Raw genomic sequence first — 22,161 nt, 5'->3', positions numbered from 1 at the left:
TTACATTGTAACTATTTTAGGATTTATTTTTATTTTACAGGCAACTTTGTATATATTTTAACTAGGTACAATAGCTATTAAATAGTTATTAACTATTTAATAGCTACCTAGTTAAAATAATTACAAAATTACCTGTAAAATAAATCCTAAATTAAGTTACAATTAAACCTAATACTACACGGGGGGGGCGGAGTCAGCCCTGGAGGGGGATAGACGTGTTTTTCAGAGCTCCCGCTCACATTTTCTCTAACTCTAACTTTACTACAAAAATATGTGTAATCTGACATCTTGAGCCCATTCAGCTTTATCTACGAACGTTACTGATTCCAGAGATACCAAGATTACACAGCTGGGTGCAGCGGGAGCTACAGCAATGCACTTCTGTATGATGCAGCCCTGATCCCGGGAAACAATACATAGCCCTCATCGCTGAAGCACACTTCACCATACCCGGAGACCAGAGCGGTCGACTCCCTCCCTTCTTCCAACCTACAACTACGCTTAGGCGCTGCTTAAGGGAGAGGAGTGGAGGCGACAAGAAAGATAAAAATAAACACCACGACTATTTGACAACACTGTATGACAGAGATCTCACTCTTACATCATGCAGGAACATGAATCACTGATCCGGTCACTGCTCCGGGACCTGGGATTGAAGATGGATAACTACTTTGCGGACCTTAGCCTATTAGTCAGAGCACCTTTCACAAAGGCAGACACTGACACCATCGATATGGCAGATAGGGAGGAGGCCGCTAAGAACCACACGGAACCTAAAATCTGTGCGTTTTCCTCGACCCTCGCAACAGAGAATACTCGAAACAGACCACCTTCGAGGGATGTATCGCAAATACCACAGAAATCTACCTCACCCACGGAACAAAGCAAAGATCTTACGGCCAGATCTGGTTCCCTCTTGCAGAGGGGCAACCCCGCGCAACTAGCACCTCCTCCCGTATGGCCTCCTCTGACACTTCAGACCCCTAATTGCCCTCCTGATCTCTCCTTTACTTCAGCTGGTGAGTCAGTGTTTACCCCACTGCCCTGGGTCACCTATGCGGGGGATGCGGCCGGCTCCTGCGTGGGGGACCCAGGGCAGCCGAGAATCCACAAGGCCTATAGTAACAACTACAACACGAAAGAACCCAGGTCATGTGTGTTCCGGGACTGTTCCACAACAAAGCCCTCCCGAGACCCCCTCCTGACCACTTGTCTCGACTTAGATGAGCTCCGAGACTGTACAGACTTAACCAGGTCAGGAGTGGGATAGTGGCCATCTCATTCAGAGACAGTTTCATGAGCCTCCAAACATGAGACTTTATGAACACAGTTTAATGTTCTCAGTTGCTTTTTCCTTTTTCCTCTTATGTATATTTTGAATATTAGAGCCTAATGCCTATTCTAACTTAACCATCATATAACTATCTTCACCGTTACTTAGGGTTGTTTACTTAAGCTAAAATTGAATAAGTGTTTAATAGGTTTATATTCTGCTATATGTCTTATATATATGTAACTGCTCATAAGTGAGATCCCATGAGGACATTTGTTATCTCACACTAGTATCTGAGTATATACCTTACAGACCTGTCACAATGCTTCACCTAGGGACCTACATAGTAATGGAGGTATCCTGCCTGATAATCCACCTTACTTATTACTTCTTCCATATAACCCTTTAGGCTTCTTATCTAGCTCCCAGCTTATATTCTCCTCCCACTTAGTTAGCACTTACTGTGTAAATTAAAACCCAGAATACATAGACATTTACCGACCTAAAATCAGGTTAGAACAGTATCTATCCTATTGATATTATGAAATGGTGTTCAATTAATTGTTACTCCCTCTCCCCCAAATAACTCTTACTTTTTACAAGCCCCCCCCTCTTTTCTTTTCCCCTCTTTTTCCTTCCTTTCCTTCTTCCCCCCCCCCCCCCCCCACTCTAACAAAAACAGCTACAGTCTGTTAATTTCCCCATCTCTCTCTTTCTATCTTATAACTCAGATTATTACATTTCCTGTATCAGTCACTAATTCTCTTCTACCCATCTAAGCCCAAAAGCGGCCATTTTCAAAGCCAAATTCCTCTCCCATACTATATTAGTTTGCGGGGTTCAAGAGTAACCCATAGCACCATCAGAGGAACATGAATGAGATAAGATTATAATATAAAACTGAGGTTCAAACCGCCTGCCTGAAAAGACTCACTACCAGACCTTTTATTATATGATGTCTTACTTGTGAAATATTGATTCTGCTTTTACTTTTATGTCTTATGGCACTTCATGTATGTTAAATTTCTTCTAACAACCTCAATAAAAAATTAAAAAAAAAAAAAAAAAACTTACACTACACTATCATTAAATTAATTAAATAAATTAGCTACCAATACCTACAATTAAAGGGACACTGAACCCAAATTTGTTCATTTGTAATTCAGAAAGAGCATGCAATTTTAAGTAACTTTCTAATTTACTCCTATTATCAATTTTTCTTCGTTCTCTTGCTATCATTTTTTGAAAAAGAAGGCATCTAAGCTTTTTTTTGGTTTCAGTACTCTGGACAGAACTTTTTTTATTGGTGGATGAATTTATCCACCAATCAGCAAAGACAACCCAGGTTGTTCACCAAAAATGGGCCGGCATCTAAACTTACATTCTTGCATTTCAAATAAAGATACCAAGAGAATGAAGAAAATTTGATAATAGGAGTACATTCGAAATTTGCATAAAATTTCATGCTCAATCTAAATCATGAAATTAAATTTTTGGGTACAGTGTCCCTTTAAATACAATTAAATAAACTAAACTAAATTACAAAAAAAACAGCCAATCGGATTGAACTTCAATCTGATTGGCTGATTGCATCAGCCAATCAGATTTTTCCTACCTTAATTCCGATTGGCTGATAGAATCCTATCAGCCAATCGGAATTCGAGGGACGCCATCTTGGATGATGTCATTTAAAGGACCAGCCATTCGTCGGGTAGTCGTCGTGCAAGAAGGATGTTCCGCGCCGGAGGTCTTGAAGATGGAGCCGCTCCTCGTCGGATGGATGAAGATAGAAGATGCCGCTTGGATGAAGATGTCTGCCGGTCCGGATGTCCTCTTCTGCCCGGATAGGATGAAGACTTCTGCCGGTCTGGATGTCCTCTTCTGCCCCATCGGATGAAGACTTCGGCCCGGCTGGGTGAAGACGACTCAAGGTAGGGAGATCTTCAGGGGGGTAGTGTTAGGTTTATTTAAGGGGGGTTTGGGTGGGTTAGAGTAGGGGTATGTGGGTGGTGGGTTTTAATGTTGGGGGGGTTGTATTTTTTTTTACAGGCAAAAGAGCTGATTACTTTGGGGCATGCCCCGCAAAAAGCCCATTTAAGGGTTGGTAAAAGAGCTGATTACTTTGTAATGTAGAATAGGGTAGGGACTTTTATTATTTTTTTTTTATTTTATTTTATTAGGGGGCTTAGATTACGTGTAATTAGTTTAAAATTCTTGTAATATTTTTTTATTTTCTGTAATTTAGTGGGGGGGGGGGTTGTAATTTAGTTTAGTTTATTTAATTGTAGGTATTGGTAGCTAATTTATGTAATTAATTTAATGATAGTGTAGTGTTAGGTTTAATTGTAACTTAGGTTAGGATTTATTTGACAGATAATTTTGTAATTATTTTAACTAGGTAGCTATTAAATAGTTAATAACTCTTTAACAGCTATTGTACCTAGTTAAAATATATACAAAGTTGCCTGTAAAATAAAAATAAATCCTCAAATAGTTACAATGTAATTATTATTTATATTGTAGCTATATTAGGGTTTATTTTATAGGTAAGTATTTAGTTTTAAATAGGATTAATTTAGTTAATAAGAGTAATATTATTTAGATTTATTTAATTAATATTTAAGTTAGGGGGGTGTTAGGGTTAGTGTTAGACTTTGGTTTAGGGGTTAATAATTTTTTTATAGTGGCGGCGGTGTAGGGGGGGGCAGGATAGGGGTTAATAAATTTATTATAGGTGGCGGCGGTATGGGGGGCATGATAGGGGTTAATAAATTTATTATAGGTGGCGGCGGTATAGGGGGGCCGGATAGGGGTTAATAGGTATTATGTAGGTGGCGGCGGGGGCCGGGGGCGGTGGTTTAGGGGTTAACATATTTATTATAGTTGCGGCGGGGTCTAGGAGCGGCGGTTTAGGGGTTCACATATTTATTATAGTTGCGGCCGGGTCCGGGAGCGGCAGTTTAGGGGTTAACATATTTATTATAGTTGTGGTGGGGTCCGGGAGCGGCGGTTTAGGGGGTAATAAATTTATTTAGTTGCGGCGGTGTAGGGGGGGCAGATTAGGGTTGTTTAAACTCGGGGTACATGTTAGGATGTGAGGTGCAGACATCTCCCATAGGAATCAATGGGCTATCGGGCAGCAGCGAACATGAGCTTTCGCTATGGTCAGACTCCCAATGATTCCAGGTACGCTGGCACGGAATAGTGGCGAGCGTACCTGGTAGTAGTTTGATAACTACCAAAAGTAGTGCTGAACTTGCGTTCGGGAACATCTGGAGTGACGTAAGCATTGATCTGTGTCGGACTGAGTCCGGCGGATCGAAGCTTACGTCACTATATTCTACTTTTGCCGGGCAGTAGGGGTTGATAACTAAGGCGAATCAGCCTCGCCACAAATACGCTGCGGAATTCCAGCGTATTTGCGGTTGACGGCTTGATAACTAGAGGCCTTGGTGTTCAGGAACCAAGGCTGTTTGAAGAAAAGTCAGTTAATGGGACAGTAAATTCAAAATTAAACTTTTGTGATTCGGACAAAGCATGCAATATTACTTCTGTAATGAAATATGCTTCATTCTCTTGGTATCTTTTAAAGTGCCTTTACATTGTGGTCTATGGGGACTGTATGTTTCCAGTAAATATATGTGTATATGCTTATATATACACATATTAACACATAAATATATATGTATATATTCATATACTTACTGTATGTATTTATATGTGTTGCCCATCACTGCTCGACTTACCCCCTTTGCTGCGCTGATTTTCCTGCCGTGTCAGAAGGTATGAGAATGAGGCTCCCATTGGAGCCTATGGAAGTGAGCTCTAGTGAGCTGGTATTGCTAAGTTGAGTGTAAATATCGCTTTTGCAGAAGCAATATTTTGCACTCAACTTGTAATCTATCCCTATGTGTTGTGTAAACATATTTTGTAAATATTCCCCCTCCACACTGCTGAGATCCGCATTTACTGGCAATGTGGTAGGAATGTCAAAGGCAGCAAGTCCTATACTTGCCTATGAAAGGCACATCACCACTTGTCTGTACAGCGAGGGGCAGCCCACTTTTTTTAACATTTTGCCCGGTGGGAGCTTTGCAAGACTGAAATGAGCATTTCTCAGCTGACCTATGATTCTTTTATCATCTTGACCTATTTGTGAAATAGGAAAAATTAGATTTGTTTGAACATTGACTTATACACAAATTTTCATAATCCTGTGAGAAAACATGGGGGTTTCAAGACATTAAGACCGAGATCACATATGCGGTGTCACTCGCAAAAGCCGGTGTCGGCTATTTTTAGACGGATGTAGCGATCACATATTTCAGTAGCTCTCATCCTATTGGCTGATTTGAAAATTTCAGCCAATAGGAACGCAAGGTACCCCAATATAAAAGGGGTACCTTGCATTCAATCTTCAATGTGCGGTGGACGATCGCATGAAGAGGACCTTCATGTTGCTGATGCCCGCCACCGCTAAGGAGGACCACCGTTCCAGATCCGCGCATTGGAAGACCTCTCTGCACCTCCGGCAAGAAGAAAGAAGATGGTCCCGCGATGGATGAAGATGGGGTAAAACATTTTTTTATTAGTTGCGATGTTGGGGGATGGCAGATTAGAGGTTAACACATTTTATTATTAGTTGTGATGTGGGGGAATTGGCGGATTAGAAGTTAATACATTTTATTATTAGTTGCAATGTGGGGGGAATGAAAGATTAGGGGTTTTGATGTGTTGTGCTCCTTTTTTGTGAGGCGGGTTAGACGTTTATGGGCGATTAAACTTTTTTTTTTTTTCCTATACTGCCATAAGTCACTGGCGACTCCAGAAATATCTATTTCCGCACATTTATGTATGTTTGCCGGTTTATCCGACTTACCGCAGCATCTGATCTGCTGGCACCGTATATGTGATTCACCCGATGTGCGAGGTGAATTTACGGACAGCATGGATTTCAGCAGTTGCACTGGAACATACGCCGTATATATAATCTCGCCCTAAGTTTGTAGATTTTAAACTTTGATTAGGAGACTTTCGTTAATTACGTGTGTATTTTATACGTGTGTATTTTTCCTATACTTTTTTTATGTGTATACATAAATTGTGAATAATATTCTTTCACTTAAATGCTTATTTGGTTATTTTTTATTTCTGTTAACTTTCAGAAATTATAGTATTTAGTGGTTTTAAAAATATTTTTCTATTTTTCATACTTAGATTGCTGGTGTATTTTTAAGTTTTTTGCTGTAAGTAACATTTATGTTAAATTAAAATGCACTTCTATTATCTAGCTTGATTAATTCTCTTTATATCCTTTGTTGAAAAGCATATTTAAATAGGCTCAGTTGCTGCTGATTAGTGGCTGCACATAGGTGCCTTGTGTGATTGGCTCACCCATATGCATTGCTATTTATTCAACAAAGGATATATAAAGAATAAAGCAAATTAGATAATAGAAGTAAACTGGAATCTTGTTTAAAATTGTATTCTCTATCTGAACCATTAAATTCTTTTTTTTATTTTTTTTATGTCTATTTAATGTTTAGATGGGGAGATGTGTTTCCTTATTTTGGAAGATAGAGCCCAGAGCATCCTAAAAGTTCCATAGTAGAGAGCTATTCCTATGGCACCCATTTGCCAGTATTTCAAATAAGGGGTCTCATGAACCATAAGTAAAGCAGAGGGAGAGAAAGTCCTTTGGAATAAGTCCCTTTCTTGTGCCCTCCTACAAACTAGGGGGACAAGTGACCCGTAGGGGCCGATTCATCAAGCTCTGTATGGAGCTTGATGCAGCTGTTTCTGCAAGAGCCTTCAGGCTCGCCGGAAACAGGAGTTAAGAAGCAGCGGTCTTAAGAATGCTGCTCCTTAACTCGTCCACCACTGCTGAGGCAGCTGACAGCAATCCGCCCGATCGGCCGTGAATCTGCAGGGGGCGGCATTAGACAAGCAGTTCACCAGAACTGGTTGTGCAATGATAAATGCTGACAGCGTAAGCTATAGCGGATCATGTCCATCCGCAGGATAATAAATCGGCCCCTTAATCCAAAGAGTGGCTTCTATTCCATCTAAGTTAAACAGAGGGGAGAGAGGGGCTACATTACACAGTTTCCCTCCTCAATCAAAACTTCATTTTGACTGCTGCTACATGTGACCTCAATATTTACAGTAAAAAAATGTATACACTATACTTATATTCAAACACTGCAGTTTTAAATTAAACCCATTATTGACAAAATCAGCACCAAAATGAATAAAGAAAATGTCCTGGTTATGGTAGAAACAATGAATTGGTCTCAGTACTTTAGTACCACCAGACTACATTAAGGAAATACAGCTTCAGTACTTTACAATACCTTTAGCAGAAGACACACACACGTTACTGCAAAAACTTATATTTCAAAAATATTATGACTACTGACAAGTTAGGTAAGGAAACGTTTTTTTCTTGATGAATACTTTTCCTAGTATGCAGACGTGTTGACAATACCAGAAAAACCTGCATAGTCAGTAAATAGGACATTGAAAGCACATATTAGAAGATATTAGATCCACCTGAAACGTATCCATAACCACGTATACCATGTCTTCTCTGATATCTGATAAATGTGCAAAAATTATCAATCAGTCTAGGCCAAGCTATTCCAGATCAGATTCAATTTGCAGAAAGGAAAATAAAATTAAAGGGACAGTCTACTCAAGAATTGTTATTGTTTACAAAAATAGATATTCTCTATATTACCCATTTGCTTGTTTGTTGAGGGGTCGATTAAATGAACAGTGCTATCCTAGGGGAAAAGTAACATGTAATATGGGTAGACTTCATGGGCCTTTTTGGTTCTTATCTAACGCCAAATTCTGTTTCATTCCCCAGTTTTGCATAACCAACACGGTTATATTAATATACTTTTTACCTCTGTGATTACTTTGTGTCTAAGCCTCTGCAGACTGCCCCCTTATTTCAGTTCTTTTGACAGACATGCATTTTAGCCAATCAGTGCAGACTCATAAATAACTCTACGGGAGTGAGCACAATGTTATCTATATAACCTACATGAACTAGCAGTGTCTAGCTGTGAAAAACTGTCAAAATGCAATGAGATAAGAGGCGGCCTTCAAGGGCTTAGAAATTAGCATATGAGCCTACCATATGAGCCTACCTAGGTTTAGCCTTCAACAAAGAATACCAAGCGAACAAAGCAAATTTGATGATAAAAGTAAATTGGAAAGTTGTTTAAAACTGCATGCCCTATTTGACTCATGAAAGTTTAGTTTTGACTAGACTGTCCCTTTGATTAGAATTTTCTACATGTAAGTTCAAAAAAATTAGTTGTTTCCACTATACCGTATATATTCAACTAATACTTGAAAGTAGCAACTTTTACTTATACATTACAACTCCTAAGGACTAAAGTAAAATTATAGAACTTTAAAGATTTTTTTTTTTTTTTTTTTAAAGGCTGACGTTTTAACCATGGGTTTGAAAGAAAAGTGATTAGAAGAGATCTTCATAATTTTTTGTCTGAAATCTTGAAATCAACTAAGATATATTTTCTGAATATGAAAGAAAAATTCCTATAATTTATATTAGTAAGAAAATGTGGAGATTACACAACCTTCTTTCATTTTGTGCAATATTCATTAAGGGGCTCAATCAGAATTCTTTTGTTAATGAAAATGCATTTTTTAATGGGGTTAAGACGGGCCAAGAACAAAATTGAAGCTTTCATGCTAATCATCTGACAAGGACATTGCAAATTAATTATTGAATAGTGTAAATTTGAAGCCTTTCCACCCAAAAAATGTAAATTTGAACCTTTGAAGCCTTTTCCGCTTAAGGGCGCGATAACATATACGGCGCAGGTTTTGGCGCAAGCGTGGGAACCTGCGCCACCCGTAATTTCACCTCGCACATCGGGGTATTACATATACTGCGCCATTAGATGCTAAACTGGCATAAGTGGGACAAACTGGCGATCTTCTGAAATGTGCGCAAATACACATTTTAGTCGTCGCAAGTAACTTACGCCAGTATTTTGTCCACTGAAAGTGTCAATAAAGAGTAGTTTTATGCAAATTAGGCTAACACTCGTGAAAATGAACCGCAATTTCAAATATAAATGCGACACGTAATTACGCTATTCAAAATTCATATATAAACCCATGCGCAGCCACCATTTTCTTCAGTGTGTTTGGATTGTTCTTTGAGCTACAGCACACTACACTGAAGTGGATGATTAGTCAGAGAGAGAGGCGCAAACAGAGGAGTTAGGACGCATTGTTGTTTGATTAAGCTTGTACACTTACACATATTTTTACATATTGCACACACTTTGCATACATACATATACAAATACACCACACTTTTTTTTTTCTAACACCTCACACATTTTATTTGAATTTCACAGTTTGATAGGCTGAGTGTTTGGTTGTGGTTGTGTGTGATTAAACTGGGAGTGAGTGTGAGTGTGTGTAGTGTGATTTAGTGTGAGGATGGCAGGGAGAGGTAGGGAGGAGGGGAGGAGGGAAGGAGGGGAGAGGAGTGGCAGGGAGAGGAATATTGGAGAGGACAGGAGGAGCAGTGGGGTCCCCATCAGGGAGTAAGTGGAGTGGGAAGAGGGAGAGCTAGAAGGGATGATGGGAGATGCCCGAGAGCCCCAGAGAGCAGGCACATCTAGGAGAGGAACAGAGGGTGCACATGTGGACAGAAGGGGGGAGGAGGGAGAGGATAGGGAGGAACCCACACCAGGGACATCACAGGGAGGAAGCCAGGTGTCCATGGAGGATGAGAGGCTGAGATGTCCCAACTTCTCAGTTGAGGAAAATGTTGCCCTAGTCCAGGCCATCATGGGCAATTACAGTGCCCTCTTCGTGGCAGGAGAAGGGCAAAGGCATTTCCAAAAGGAGAATAATGGCATGGTTGGCGGTAGAGGATGCCGTCAACAGTGTGGCCCTGCAGAGGAGGACTGTTGAGGGCCTGAAAAAGCGGTGGAATGACTGCAAGAGGCGGGTCAAAGAAAAGATGGGGCAGGAAGCTATGCACCAGAGGGGAACAGGCGGTGGTCCATCCCTGGATATTGAGTATAACATCCCACACACCAGTATTATATGTATTTGAGATATAACATCCTTTAATATCACACATTCATGTACACAATGAGGAGCATGGTATTTGGCCTACTAACAAAAACATCTACAATTATATTTGACATTAATGCTACTTAACACAATGCAATTAATTATATGAGGTGTAATAATGCAATACTAACATGTCTCAGATTAACACAGGACACATGTTATAGAGTTTGACATGAGAATCAGTATAGGCCCTAGAATGTATCAATGTATACTGTATGTCCACGTGGACATATATCTGACTTTACTAATCCATCTCATCCTTTGATTCCTCCACAGAACCTCCTGTCACAAGGATACAAACATCCATGCCACCACCACCACCACCACCCTTCAGGCAACCGCAAGAACAGTATGCTCCCAGTAATGAGCATGGTTAGATGGCTTCAGTTGAGGACCCGGGAGTGATGCCACCACCATTGCCATATAACCCCTGGCAAGATTCCTGGCCACAGGAATATCCTCCCTTTGGCTTTGAGGGGGAGCCAAGACAGCCAAAAAGGGTCCATGTATTTACCCCCCCCCCACAAAACAATCTCATGGCAGTCAGGGATTTTACCCACAGACAATGTCACAGGAAGTACCAATTGGACAGGCTAAGTGGTCACACACTCGTCATCAGTGGGACTATCAACCAACCATACGAGCTCCACCATCCTCAGCAATTGGATGAGCTCCACCATCCTCAGCAATTGGATGAGCTCCACCATCCTCAGCAATTGGACAAGCTCCACCATTGGCAGATGGAAATAGAGCAGATTCTACAGCTGCACCTCAAGAACCATCAGATGCAGGTGACCCTGCCCCACATGAACCATCAGTTGAAGCTGGCCCTGCCCCACATGGACCATCAGTTGAAGCTGGCCCTGCCCCACATGAACCAGCAGTTGAAGCTGGCCCTGCCCCACATGAACCAGCAGTTGAAGCTGGCCCTGCACTTCAAACAACAGCAAGCACCTAAAAGCCCTGCTGCTCAAGAGCCTGTGCATGCATTGTATTCACCCCTGGGTGAGGAATACATTGCACTCCAGAGGAGGCTCATAACAAGCACTGAGAACATACAAAGAGGCCAAGAGAGGTTCTTCAGTAACCATGAAAGCTTCATCAGGAGCCAAGAGAGGAGACAACGAAGTAGCATAGAGCTACAGAGGGACATGGCAGCATCGTTAAGTGCAAGTGTTCATAACCAATCACAGATTATGCGAATTCTGTCTGATATGCAGATGCAAATGGACAATAGATGGAGAGAACAAAATCAACTCTTGGGTGTGTTGGTTGAGCACTTTACACACCAGCAGGACATTGCCTCCAGCCTATCATCTGTTGCCAGCACACCAGCAGAAACAGCAGAATCTTCTCAAACCAGGAGAAAAAGGAAATCCACTACAGTCACCTCAGCTCCCTCATCCAAGAAGCCAAAAAATAAATAAATATTCTTATAGTTCACCATAAATCTTGTCCTCTGTTATTTACCATATACACTGTGTGCAGAATTATTAGACAAATGAGTATTTTGACCACATCATCCTCTTTATGCATGTTGTCTTACTCCAAGCTGTATAGGCTTGAAAGCCTACTACCAATTAAGCATATTAGGTGATGTGCATCTCTGTAATGAGAAGGGGTGTGGTCTAATGACATCAACACCCTATATCAGGTGTGCATAATTATTAGGCAACTTCCTTTCCTTTGGCAAAATGGGTCAAAAGAAGGACTTGACAGGCTCAGAAAAGTCAAAAATAGTGAGATATCTTGCAGAGGGATGCAGCACTCTTAAAATTGCAAAGCTTCTGAAGCGTGATCATCGAACAATCAAGCGTTTCATTCAAAATAGTCAACAGGGTCGCAAGAAGCGTGTGGAAAAACCAAGGCGCAAAATAACTGCCCATGAACTGAGAAAAGTCAAGCGTGCAGCTGCCAAGATGCCACTTGCCACCAGTTTGGCCATATTTCAGAGCTGCAACATCACTGGAGTGCCCAAAAGCACAAGGTGTGCAATACTCAGAGACATGGCCAAGGTAAGAAAGGCTGAAAGACGACCACCACTGAACAAGACACACAAGCTGAAACGTCAAGACTGGGCCAAGAAATATCTCAAGACTGATTTTTCTAAGGTTTTATGGACTAATGAAATGACAGTGAGTCTTGATGGGCCAGATGGATGGGCCCGTGGCTGGATTGGTAAAGGGCAGAGAGCTCCAGTCCGACTCAGACGCCAGCAAGGTGGAGGTGGAGTACTGGTTTGGGCTGGTATCATCAAAGATGAGCTTGTGGGGCCTTTTCGGGTTGAGGATGGAGTCAAGCTCAACTCCCAGTCCTACTGCCAGTTTCTGGAAGACACCTTCTTCAAGCAGTGGTACAGGAAGAAGTCTGCATCCTTCAAGAAAAACATGATTTTCATGCAGGACAATGCTCCATCACACGTGTCCAAGTACTCCACAGCGTGGCTGGCAAGAAAGGGTATAAAAGAAGAAAATCTAATGACATGGCCTCCTTGTTCACCTGATCTGAACCCCATTGAGAACCTGTGGTCCATCATCAAATGTGAGATTTACAAGGAGGGAAAACAGTACACCTCTCTGAACAGTGTCTGGGAGGCTGTGGTTGCTGCTGCACGCAATATTGATGGTGAACAGATCAAAACACTGACAGAATCCATGGATGGCAGGCTTTTGAGTGTCCTTGCAAAGAAAGGTGGCTATATTGGTCCCTGATTTGTTTTTGTTTTGTTTTTGAATGTCAGAAATGTATATTTGTGAATGTTGAGATGTTATATTGGTTTCACTGGTAAAAATAAATAATTGAAATGGGTATATATTTGTTTTTTGTTAAGTTGCCTAATAATTATGCACAGTAATAGTCGCCTGCACACACAGATATCCCCCTAAAATAGCTATAACTAAAAACAAACTAAAAACTACTTCCAAAACTATTCAGCTTTGATATTAATGAGTTTTTTGGGTTCATTGAGAACATGGTTGTTGTTCAATAATAAAATTAATCCTCAAAAATACAACTTGCCTAATAATTCTGCACTCCCTGTAATTGTCATCCACATCCATGTGAGGTGTGTTTTAGTACACGATCGGCTAGATTACGAGTCTTGAGTTAGCCTTAAAAAGCAGCGTTGAGAGGTCCCAACGCTGCTTTTTAATGCCCGCTGGCATTACGAGTCTGGCAGGTACAGGTGTACAGCTCACTTTTCTTCCGCGACTCGAGCATACCGCAAATCCCCTTACGTCAATTGCGTATCCTATCTTTTTAATGGGATTTGCCTAACGCCGGTATTACGAGTCTTGGAAGAAGTGAGCGGTAGTCCCTCTCCTGTCAAGACTCCTACCGCATTTAAAAGTCAGTAGTTGTCAAGGAACTAAAATCAAAAAACTTGAAAACCGAGGAGCAGAAATGTTGGCAGCCGGTTCCCAGGAATCCTCCTCATGTGAATAACCCTTCCAATGAATCAGGTACTCCAATTGACCTCTGCGAGTTCGGGAGTCCAGTACAGACCGTACCTCATACTCCAAGGTAGGATCAATAGAGACTGGCGTTTGAATCAGAGAAGATACGGAATCCCTAAGTTGTCGGTAGGGTTTAATCAGAGATACGTGGAACGTCGGATGAATTTTGAGAGAGTCAGGTAGTTTTAGACGAACTGCATTTTCGTTTATAATACGTAATACTGGGTATGGACCAACGAAAAGAGGAGACATTTTCTTGGAAGGAGTATTCAGATGTAAATTCTTGGTGGAGAGCCAGACAAGATCACCTTCCTTATACTGAGGTGGAGGACGCCTACGGCGGTCATAATACTTTTTGTGTTGTTCTTTTGCGAGGTGAATCGCAGATTCAATATTTTTGAAGTTAGATGATATGCTGTCGGATAACTCAGAAATACTGGGTGAAGAAGTGTTAGAGGATTGATATAAGTGAAAATTAGGGTGGAACCCGTAATTTGCATAGAATGGAGAAATTCCAGTGGTGGAATGTATTGTATTGTTGTAGCAGAATTCTGCATAAGGGAGATAGTCAGACCAGGAGTGTTGATTGGTGGAACAGTATAGTCTCAGAAATTGTTCCAGCCACTGATTACACCTCTCGGTTTGGCCGTTACATTGAGGATGGTAGGCAGTTGTCAATTTTCTTTCAACAGAGAAAGTGTTGCAGAATTGGTGCCAGAGTCTACTAGAAAATTGAGACCCCCTGTCACTGAGTATGGATATGGGGAGGCCATGAAGTTTGATGACATGTTCAATGAGTAAGTGAACAGTTTCTAGTGCAGTAGGAAGTTTGGAGAAGGCGATGAAATGACACATCTTCGTGAAGAGGTCCACTACAACTAGGATGGTATTATATTTAGATGATAGGGGTAAGTCGACGATGAAATCTAAGGCGATCTCAGACCAAGGCTTCTTTGGTGTTGGTAAGGGTAATAGAAGTCCATAAGGAGCATGTTTATCCTTTTTGGATATAGTGCAAGTTGGGCAGGAACTGACATGGTTCCTGACATCAGCTGAGATAGTTGGCCACCAGTGGTCTCTATTAGCCAATTCTTGAGTTTTATGAAGACCTGGATGGCCAGCTAGAATTGAGTCATGTACAGAACGAAGAAATGATGGTCTGAGGATGGGTGGAACGTATAATTTGGTGTCATGGGTATAGAGACCTTGAGAGTTCTTTTGTAAGAGTTGTAAAGGTTTTGTAGGATCATTAGTTTGTTCCTTTTTTAGAATGGATGACATATCAGTTGTGAATGATATGAAATTGTCTTCTGGTATCACAGAGCGAAGAGTGACTGGGGAGGAAGAGTGAGTTTCTATTCTAGAAAGGGCATCGGCTTTTTGGTTCTTTGTTGCTGGGCGATAGGTAATAAGGAAATTAAAACGTGAAAAAAAAAAGATTCCAGCGAACCTGTCTGGCTGACAATGTTCTAGTGGATTTCAAGTACTGGAGATTTCTATGATCCGTGTAAATGAGTGTTGGTATGGAAGTCCCTTCAAGTAGGTCCCGCCAATGCTCTAAAGACAGTTTTATGGCTAAAAGTTCTTTATCACCTATAGGGTAGTTTTGTTCTGCAGAGTTTAAAGTCCTGGAATAATAGGCCACAGGATGAAGAGGTTTTGTCAAATTCTCTCTTTGTGAGAGAATTGCTCCAATGGCGTGGTTAGAAGCATCAACCTCCAATACAAACTGCAGATTAGGGTCAGGGAAACGGAGTATTGGTGCAGAAGTGAATCTTTGTTTAAGTAAATCAAAGGCAGTTTGGGCTTGATCAGTCCACTTAAAGACTGTATTAGCTTTAGTAAGGGAAGTGAGAGGTAGAGTTATCTTGGAGAAGTCTTTTATAAATTTACGGTAAAAATTAGCAAAACCCATAAAGGATTGAACCTGACGTATGGTTTTGGGTATGGGCCAATTCAAGACTGCATCAACCTTTTTGTCCTCCATACAGATACCTTTGGGAGAGATCTCATAACCCAGAAAAGATATGCTCTGTGTATTAAAGAGGCATTTTTCAGCCTTGGCATATAAGTGATTCCCTCTAAGTCTAGAAAGTACTTGTCTAACGTGGGAGATATGTTCTTCATATGTCTTAGAATATATTAAGATATCATCTAGATATATGACTATGAATACATCTAATATATCTCTAAAAATATCGTTAATTAGATGCTGAAAAGTTGCGGGCGCATTACAGAGCCCAAAAGGCATGACGACATATTCGAACAAACCATAACGGGTTCGAAATGCCGTCAACCACTCATCCCCAGCTCTAATACGGATGAGGTTATAGGCACCCCTTAAATCCAGTTTGGTGAAAAACTTTGCACCCTCTAACCTCTCTATCAGCTCGGGAATAAGGGGTAAGGGGTAACGGTTTTTTATTGCAATCTTGTTAAGTTGTCGATAGTCGACAATAGGTCTGAGTGTGCCATCCTTATTTTTTACAAAAAAAATTCCTGCACTAGCTGGAGAGGTAGAGGGGCGAATAAAACCTTTCTTAAGGTTTTCATCCAGGTAACTCTTGAGATGGGAGAGTTCTGGATTGGAAAGTGGATAGATATGCCCTGTAGGGATTTCAGAACCTGGTATGATCTCTATAGGGCAATCATACTTTCTATGGGGTGGTAAATTCTCAGATTCTGCTTTACTGAAAACATCTGAAAAATCCTGGTATACGGCAGGAAGCTGGAGAGTGTGAGGGAGTACAGATGTATGTAAAGCAGTAGCTGGGAAACAAGTAGAGAGACAGAAAGTAGAGTTGAAAGTAATTGTCAGATTCTTCCAGTCTATTTGGGGGTTATGAGAATGGAGCCAGCTTATACCTAAAATGATAGGTGAAATAGGAGAAGAAATGACATCGAAGGAAATATATTCCCTATGATAGTCGGTAGAGGAAATGAGTAAAGGAATAGTCTGGAATTCCACAGGACCAGTGGGGATAGGATTACCATCAATACCCCTTAATAAAACAGGAGACTTCTTTTTTACTACAGGTATTTTATTTTTTTGAGTGAATACACTATCAATATAAGAAGCTGTTGCTCCCGAATCAATGATCGCGGTAGCGTTGACCCGGTGGCATTCCCACTGCAAAAGAAGAGATAAGGGTAAGTATGGAACAGGTAACTGCTGAGTGGAACAACAAAAAGGCTGAATAGTAGTCTTACCCTTATTTTGTTTCTGCAGGGATGGGCAATCTCTGACAGTATGGTTGTCACAGGCACAATATAAACATAAGTTGTTAGCCCTTCTCCTGATCTTCTCCTCAGCGGAAAGTGGGCCTTTAAGGAAACCTATATCCATAGGTTCCGGTGGGGACTTGCTGACAGAGGGAGTGGTATGTTTCTTTGGGAAGTTATCATGATAGGTACGCTCCTGTTGTCTTTCTCTGAGGCGCCTGTCAATGGTGATGCTAAGTGTCATTAATTCCTCGAGGCTTTGGGGTAATTCGGCACGGGACAGCTCATCTTTTATGCCATCTGAAAGGCCCAACCTAAACTGGTTTCTCAGTGAAAGGTTGTTCCATTGTGAATCTTTAGCCCATTTTTTAAACTCAGTAATATAGTCTTCCACTACAGGGAGTGCAGAATTATTAGGCAAATTGTATTTTTGAGGATTAATTTTATTATTGAACAACAACCATGTTCTCAATGAACCCAAAAAACTCATTAATATCAAAGCTGAATAGTTTTGGAAGTAGTTTTTAGTTTGTTTTTAGTTATAGCTATTTTAGGGGGATATCTGTGTGTGCAGGTGACTATTACTGTGCATAATTATTAGGCAACTTAACAAAAAACAAATATATACCCATTTCAATTATTTATTTTTACCAGTGAAACCAATATAACATCTCAACATTCACAAATATACATTTCTGACATTCAAAAACAAAACAAAAACAAATCAGTGACCAATATAGCCACCTTTCTTTGCAAGGACACTCAAAAGCCTGCCATCCATGGATTCTGTCAGTGTTTTGATCTGTTCACCATCAACATTGCGTGCAGCAGCAACCACAGCCTCCCAGACACTGTTCAGAGAGGTGTACTGTTTTCCCTCCTTGTAAATCTCACATTTGATGATGGACCACAGGTTCTCAATGGGGTTCAGATCAGTTGAACAAGGAGGCCATGTCATTAGATTTTCTTGTTTTATACCCTTTCTTGCCAGCCACGCTGTGGAGTACTTGGACGCGTGTGATGGAGCATTGTCCTGCATGAAAATCATGTTTTTCTTGAAGGATGCAGACTTCTTCCTGTACCACTGTTTGAAGAAGGTGTCTTCCAGAAACTGGCAGTAGGACTGGGAGTTGAGCTTGACTCCATCCTCAACCCGAAAAGGCCCCACAAGCTCATCTTTGATGATACCAGCCCAAACCAGTACTCCACCTCCACCTTGCTGGCGTCTGAGTCGGACTGGAGCTCTCTGCCCTTTACCAATCCAGCCACGGGCCCATCCATCTGGCCCATCAAGACTCACTCTCATTTCATCAGTCCATAAACCCTTAGAAAAATCAGTCTTGAGATATTTCTTGGCCCAGTCTTGACGTTTCAGCTTGTGTGTCTTGTTCAGTGGTGGTCGTCTTTCAGCCTTTCTTACCTTGGCCATGTCTCTGAGTATTGCACACCTTGTGCTTTTGGGCACTCCAGTGATGTTGCAGCTCTAAAATATGGCCAAACTGGTGGCAAGTGGCATCTTGGCAGCTGCACGCTTGACTTTTCTCAGTTCATGGGCAGTTATTTTGCGCCTTGGTTTTTCCACACGCTTCTTGCGACCCTGTTGACTATTTTGAATGAAACGCTTGATTGTTCGATGATCACGCTTCAGAAGCTTTGCAATTTTAAGAGTGCTGCATCCCTCTGCAAGATATCTCACTATTTTTGACTTTTCTGAGCCTGTCAAGTCCTTCTTTTGACCCATTTTGCCAAAGGAAAGGAAGTTGCCTAATAATTATGCACACCTGATATAGGGTGTTGATGTCATTAGACCACACCCCTTCTCATTACAGAGATGCACATAACCTAATATGCTTAATTAGTAGTAGGCTTTCGAGCCTATACAGCTTGGAGTAAGACAACATGCATAAAGAGGATGATGTGGTCAAAATACTCATTTGCCTAATAATTCTGCACTCCCTGTATTCTTTTCTTTTGTTTCAGGCTTCTCATGGCATTTTCCGCTGTGAGTTGTTTATATGGGTCCTCGTAGAGGTTTCCCATAGCTGTAAAGAAATTCTCCAAAGAATTGAGTATATCATCGTTAATTTCAAAATAGGAGTTGGCCCAGGTGCGAGGCTCACCCCTTAAGTAGGAAATAACTGTAAGAACTCTTGCTCTATCATTCGGATAGGTATGAGGTTTCAGGGAAAACATAAGCAAACAGGCATTCTTAAAGTCCCTATATTGAGACCTATCACCATTAAATTTTTCTGGTGTACTAACCTGGGGCTCAAGTATGGGGACCCTTTTATCCACAACATCCCTGATGTAAGCTTTCATGGTGTCATTTTCCACCTTCAGGGAATTCAAGGCTTCTGTAAGGAGATCAACCCTCTGGGTAAGGTTCTGTACATGGGTGTTCATCCCAGCTGGGTCCATAGTTAGAGGCTTAGTATTATGTCAAGGAACTAAAATCAGAAAACTTGAAAAGTTCAATTTTGTGAGAACATAGGACCACAACTGCTAGGATATGACAGTTATGCTTAGGTTGTTTTGCAAGAGTGATTAATATGGGTACATATGGGGAACTGCGCAACAATGTAGTACTGAGTAATCACTGTATGCAAAGTTTAATCTACAGGAGTAGCTTGTAATTATTCCCTATGGCTCTCACATGTGTCAGGGTTGACACTGTGGTAAAAGTTATAGGAGCAGGGGTAATTACAAGCAAACCTGAGGGCAAGAGAGTCATGTGAAAATAAACCTTATTTACAACAAACTGAAACATGACAATATAAAGTAAAGACCGCAACAAATAAAAGTAAATCTGAGGAAAAAGGCAGTAAAATATATCGTAATGAATGAATCTGCCTGATAGTAAGCTTGGCAACAAAAATACTGCGGTAGCACAGAGGAACAATGAGAGGCTAAGCTTACCCAGCAAAAGTACAGGTACACGGCCTGACAACAAGGAGAGAGCAGAGATTCAGAGCTGCTGCTTAGGCAGGGAACTGAAGCTGGCGGATGACGTCACCGCGTTCCGGTAGTGAGCGCTATGGAGAGAGACAGGCTGAGAGTGCAGGGATCCCTTGGAGCTGAATTCCGGCTCAGGAGTTAGGTCGGTCCTTAGGCGGAGAGTACAAGGTGGCAGAAGTGCTGACAAGAGGTAAGGAGTAAGCGGCAGACGAGAATGCACTGCTGAAGGGGGTCTGGTTTCAGGAGGAAAGTGAACAGCGTTTCACTTTAGGCAAAGGTTCGCAGGAGATCAGGAATGATAGCTGCAATACTAAGCAATGATATGCGATAGGGAGGAGCCTTATATAGGAGGAGAAGTGAACCTGCACTGGTCTTAAAGGCACAGTAATAGAGAGAGAATAAGGTGGTAGCTTGATACCTGACAGTAGTTAAGAGTTTTATGGGCTAACGTCGTAACATAAAACTCTTAACTAAAGTGCTAAAAAGTACACTAACACCCATAAACTACCTATTAACCCCTAAACGAGGCCCCCCCCCATCGCAAACACTTAAATAAAGTTTTTAACCCCTAATCTGCCACCACTGTAATAAATATATTAACCCCTAAACCGCCGCACTCCCGCTTCGCAAACACTAGTTAAATTTTATTAACCCCTAATCTGCAGTCCCTAACATCGCTGACACCTATCTACATTTATTAACCCCTAATCTGCCGCCCCCAACGTCGCCACTAATATATATATATATATATATATATATATATATAAATATTCAAGGGGTTAACAGCACCCTTAAGTCCTGATAGTATGCAGTATGTGTAAATATACACTATCAGTTATATAGATATCAGAGAGTTTCCAAAATATTGATAATTTCAGTGAAGATCCTCTTTGTGTGTAGAGTGTAGTAAAATACCCTTACCAGAATTTACCTCAATCATATGAGGTAAGTTGCCGCACTGGAGGGTATGCCTGGTGGTAAATCAGTTCTGGATTCCAGCGTGTCCTTCTTGTAGTATCATCCACCTCTTGGAGTATGTGGGAGTGTGATTCCTCCTGTGGTAGTCTTCCAAGTTTTGTGTATTAGGGTGCTTGTCGCCTCTTGGAGTGTGTAGTTTAGGTATACACTTCCTTATCCACCGGTTTTACCCAAGGAAACAAAAGGACATATATAGTGTAATACAGTTTTTATTACAAACACAAAATAAATGCAAGCATATATCAACTCACATTCTATGTCCTCAAACAGTGTGAAGTATGTAAAAAGCACATAAAATAACAAGTTGTTCTTATTTGAGATGCACCAAATATTGTTCTCAATAGGTAATGGACAGATTTTATCCTTTCAAGCAAGCCAAAGTCCAGAAAAAAAGTTCCACCAAGTAATATAAAAATTCAAGATAAAACAATAAATACTGTATAACATAATTGTTAAGATTGGGTAGTCAAATACCCTAAGATAATACCCTGACGTGTTTCAAAGGATTTTCTTTTTCCTTCTTCCTCAGAGGGATATTTTATGCGAGTGAGTAGCATCTATTTAAACAGAAAAGGTGGCGGCGCGCCCTCCGTGTCTAATTGGTTGACGCTAATCATGTGATTATACGGCGTTGACGTGTATAACGCATGACGTCTAGTGTCATAACATAGTGTTGTCCTTAAGATACAGGCATAGTGGGGAGGAGTGAATACGTATAACGTATGACGTCTATTTATTCCGTCATTACGTTCAGTAGTTTTACGTGTCTCTTACTGTTCGGAACACGCATGCGCAGATATGCTGTATTGTTAGACGGGCTATCCCCAATGGTAGGCTAAAATTAGTACAGATATATGAAAGCCAGCTAAAGATTATTACTACCGGGGTCTTATCTGTTATGATTCAGTACCTATGAACATGTGATGTTTTTGGAGGATATAATGTTAAGCATTAGGTACATAAAGGGAAAAAGAGACTGATTTCCAAGATATATTCGAAATAATAAACATATGTACAAAAATGTGGTTTGTTCGATCTGGGATCATACTGAGTCATAGAAAAACATAAAGATTATGAAAAATATATATGTATATATATATGAAATAGAAAAAAAATATATATATATACTGCATTGGTAATACA

The 22,161-nt window shown here is 40.9% G+C and overlaps 1 protein-coding gene across 1 annotated transcript in view; it reads left to right on the top strand.

Moving 5' to 3' along the window:
* The window catches only part of LOC128638647 (suppressor of cytokine signaling 3-like), a 331,150-nt gene extending 320,415 nt beyond the window's left edge, over nucleotides 1–10,735 (top strand). The window contains exon 3 of the transcript XR_008399111.1: nucleotides 10,685–10,735. The gene's annotated coding sequence lies outside the window, so the exon portion shown is untranslated. The remainder of the gene's footprint in view (nucleotides 1–10,684) is intronic.
* Nucleotides 10,736–22,161: the final 11,426 nt, after the last annotated feature.

The sequence above is a fragment of the Bombina bombina genome, chromosome 8 (genome assembly GCF_027579735.1).
Source record: "Bombina bombina isolate aBomBom1 chromosome 8, aBomBom1.pri, whole genome shotgun sequence".
Classification (NCBI taxonomy): Eukaryota; Metazoa; Chordata; class Amphibia; order Anura; family Bombinatoridae; genus Bombina; species Bombina bombina.
This window is presented reverse-complemented; position numbering and strand designations above follow the sequence as displayed.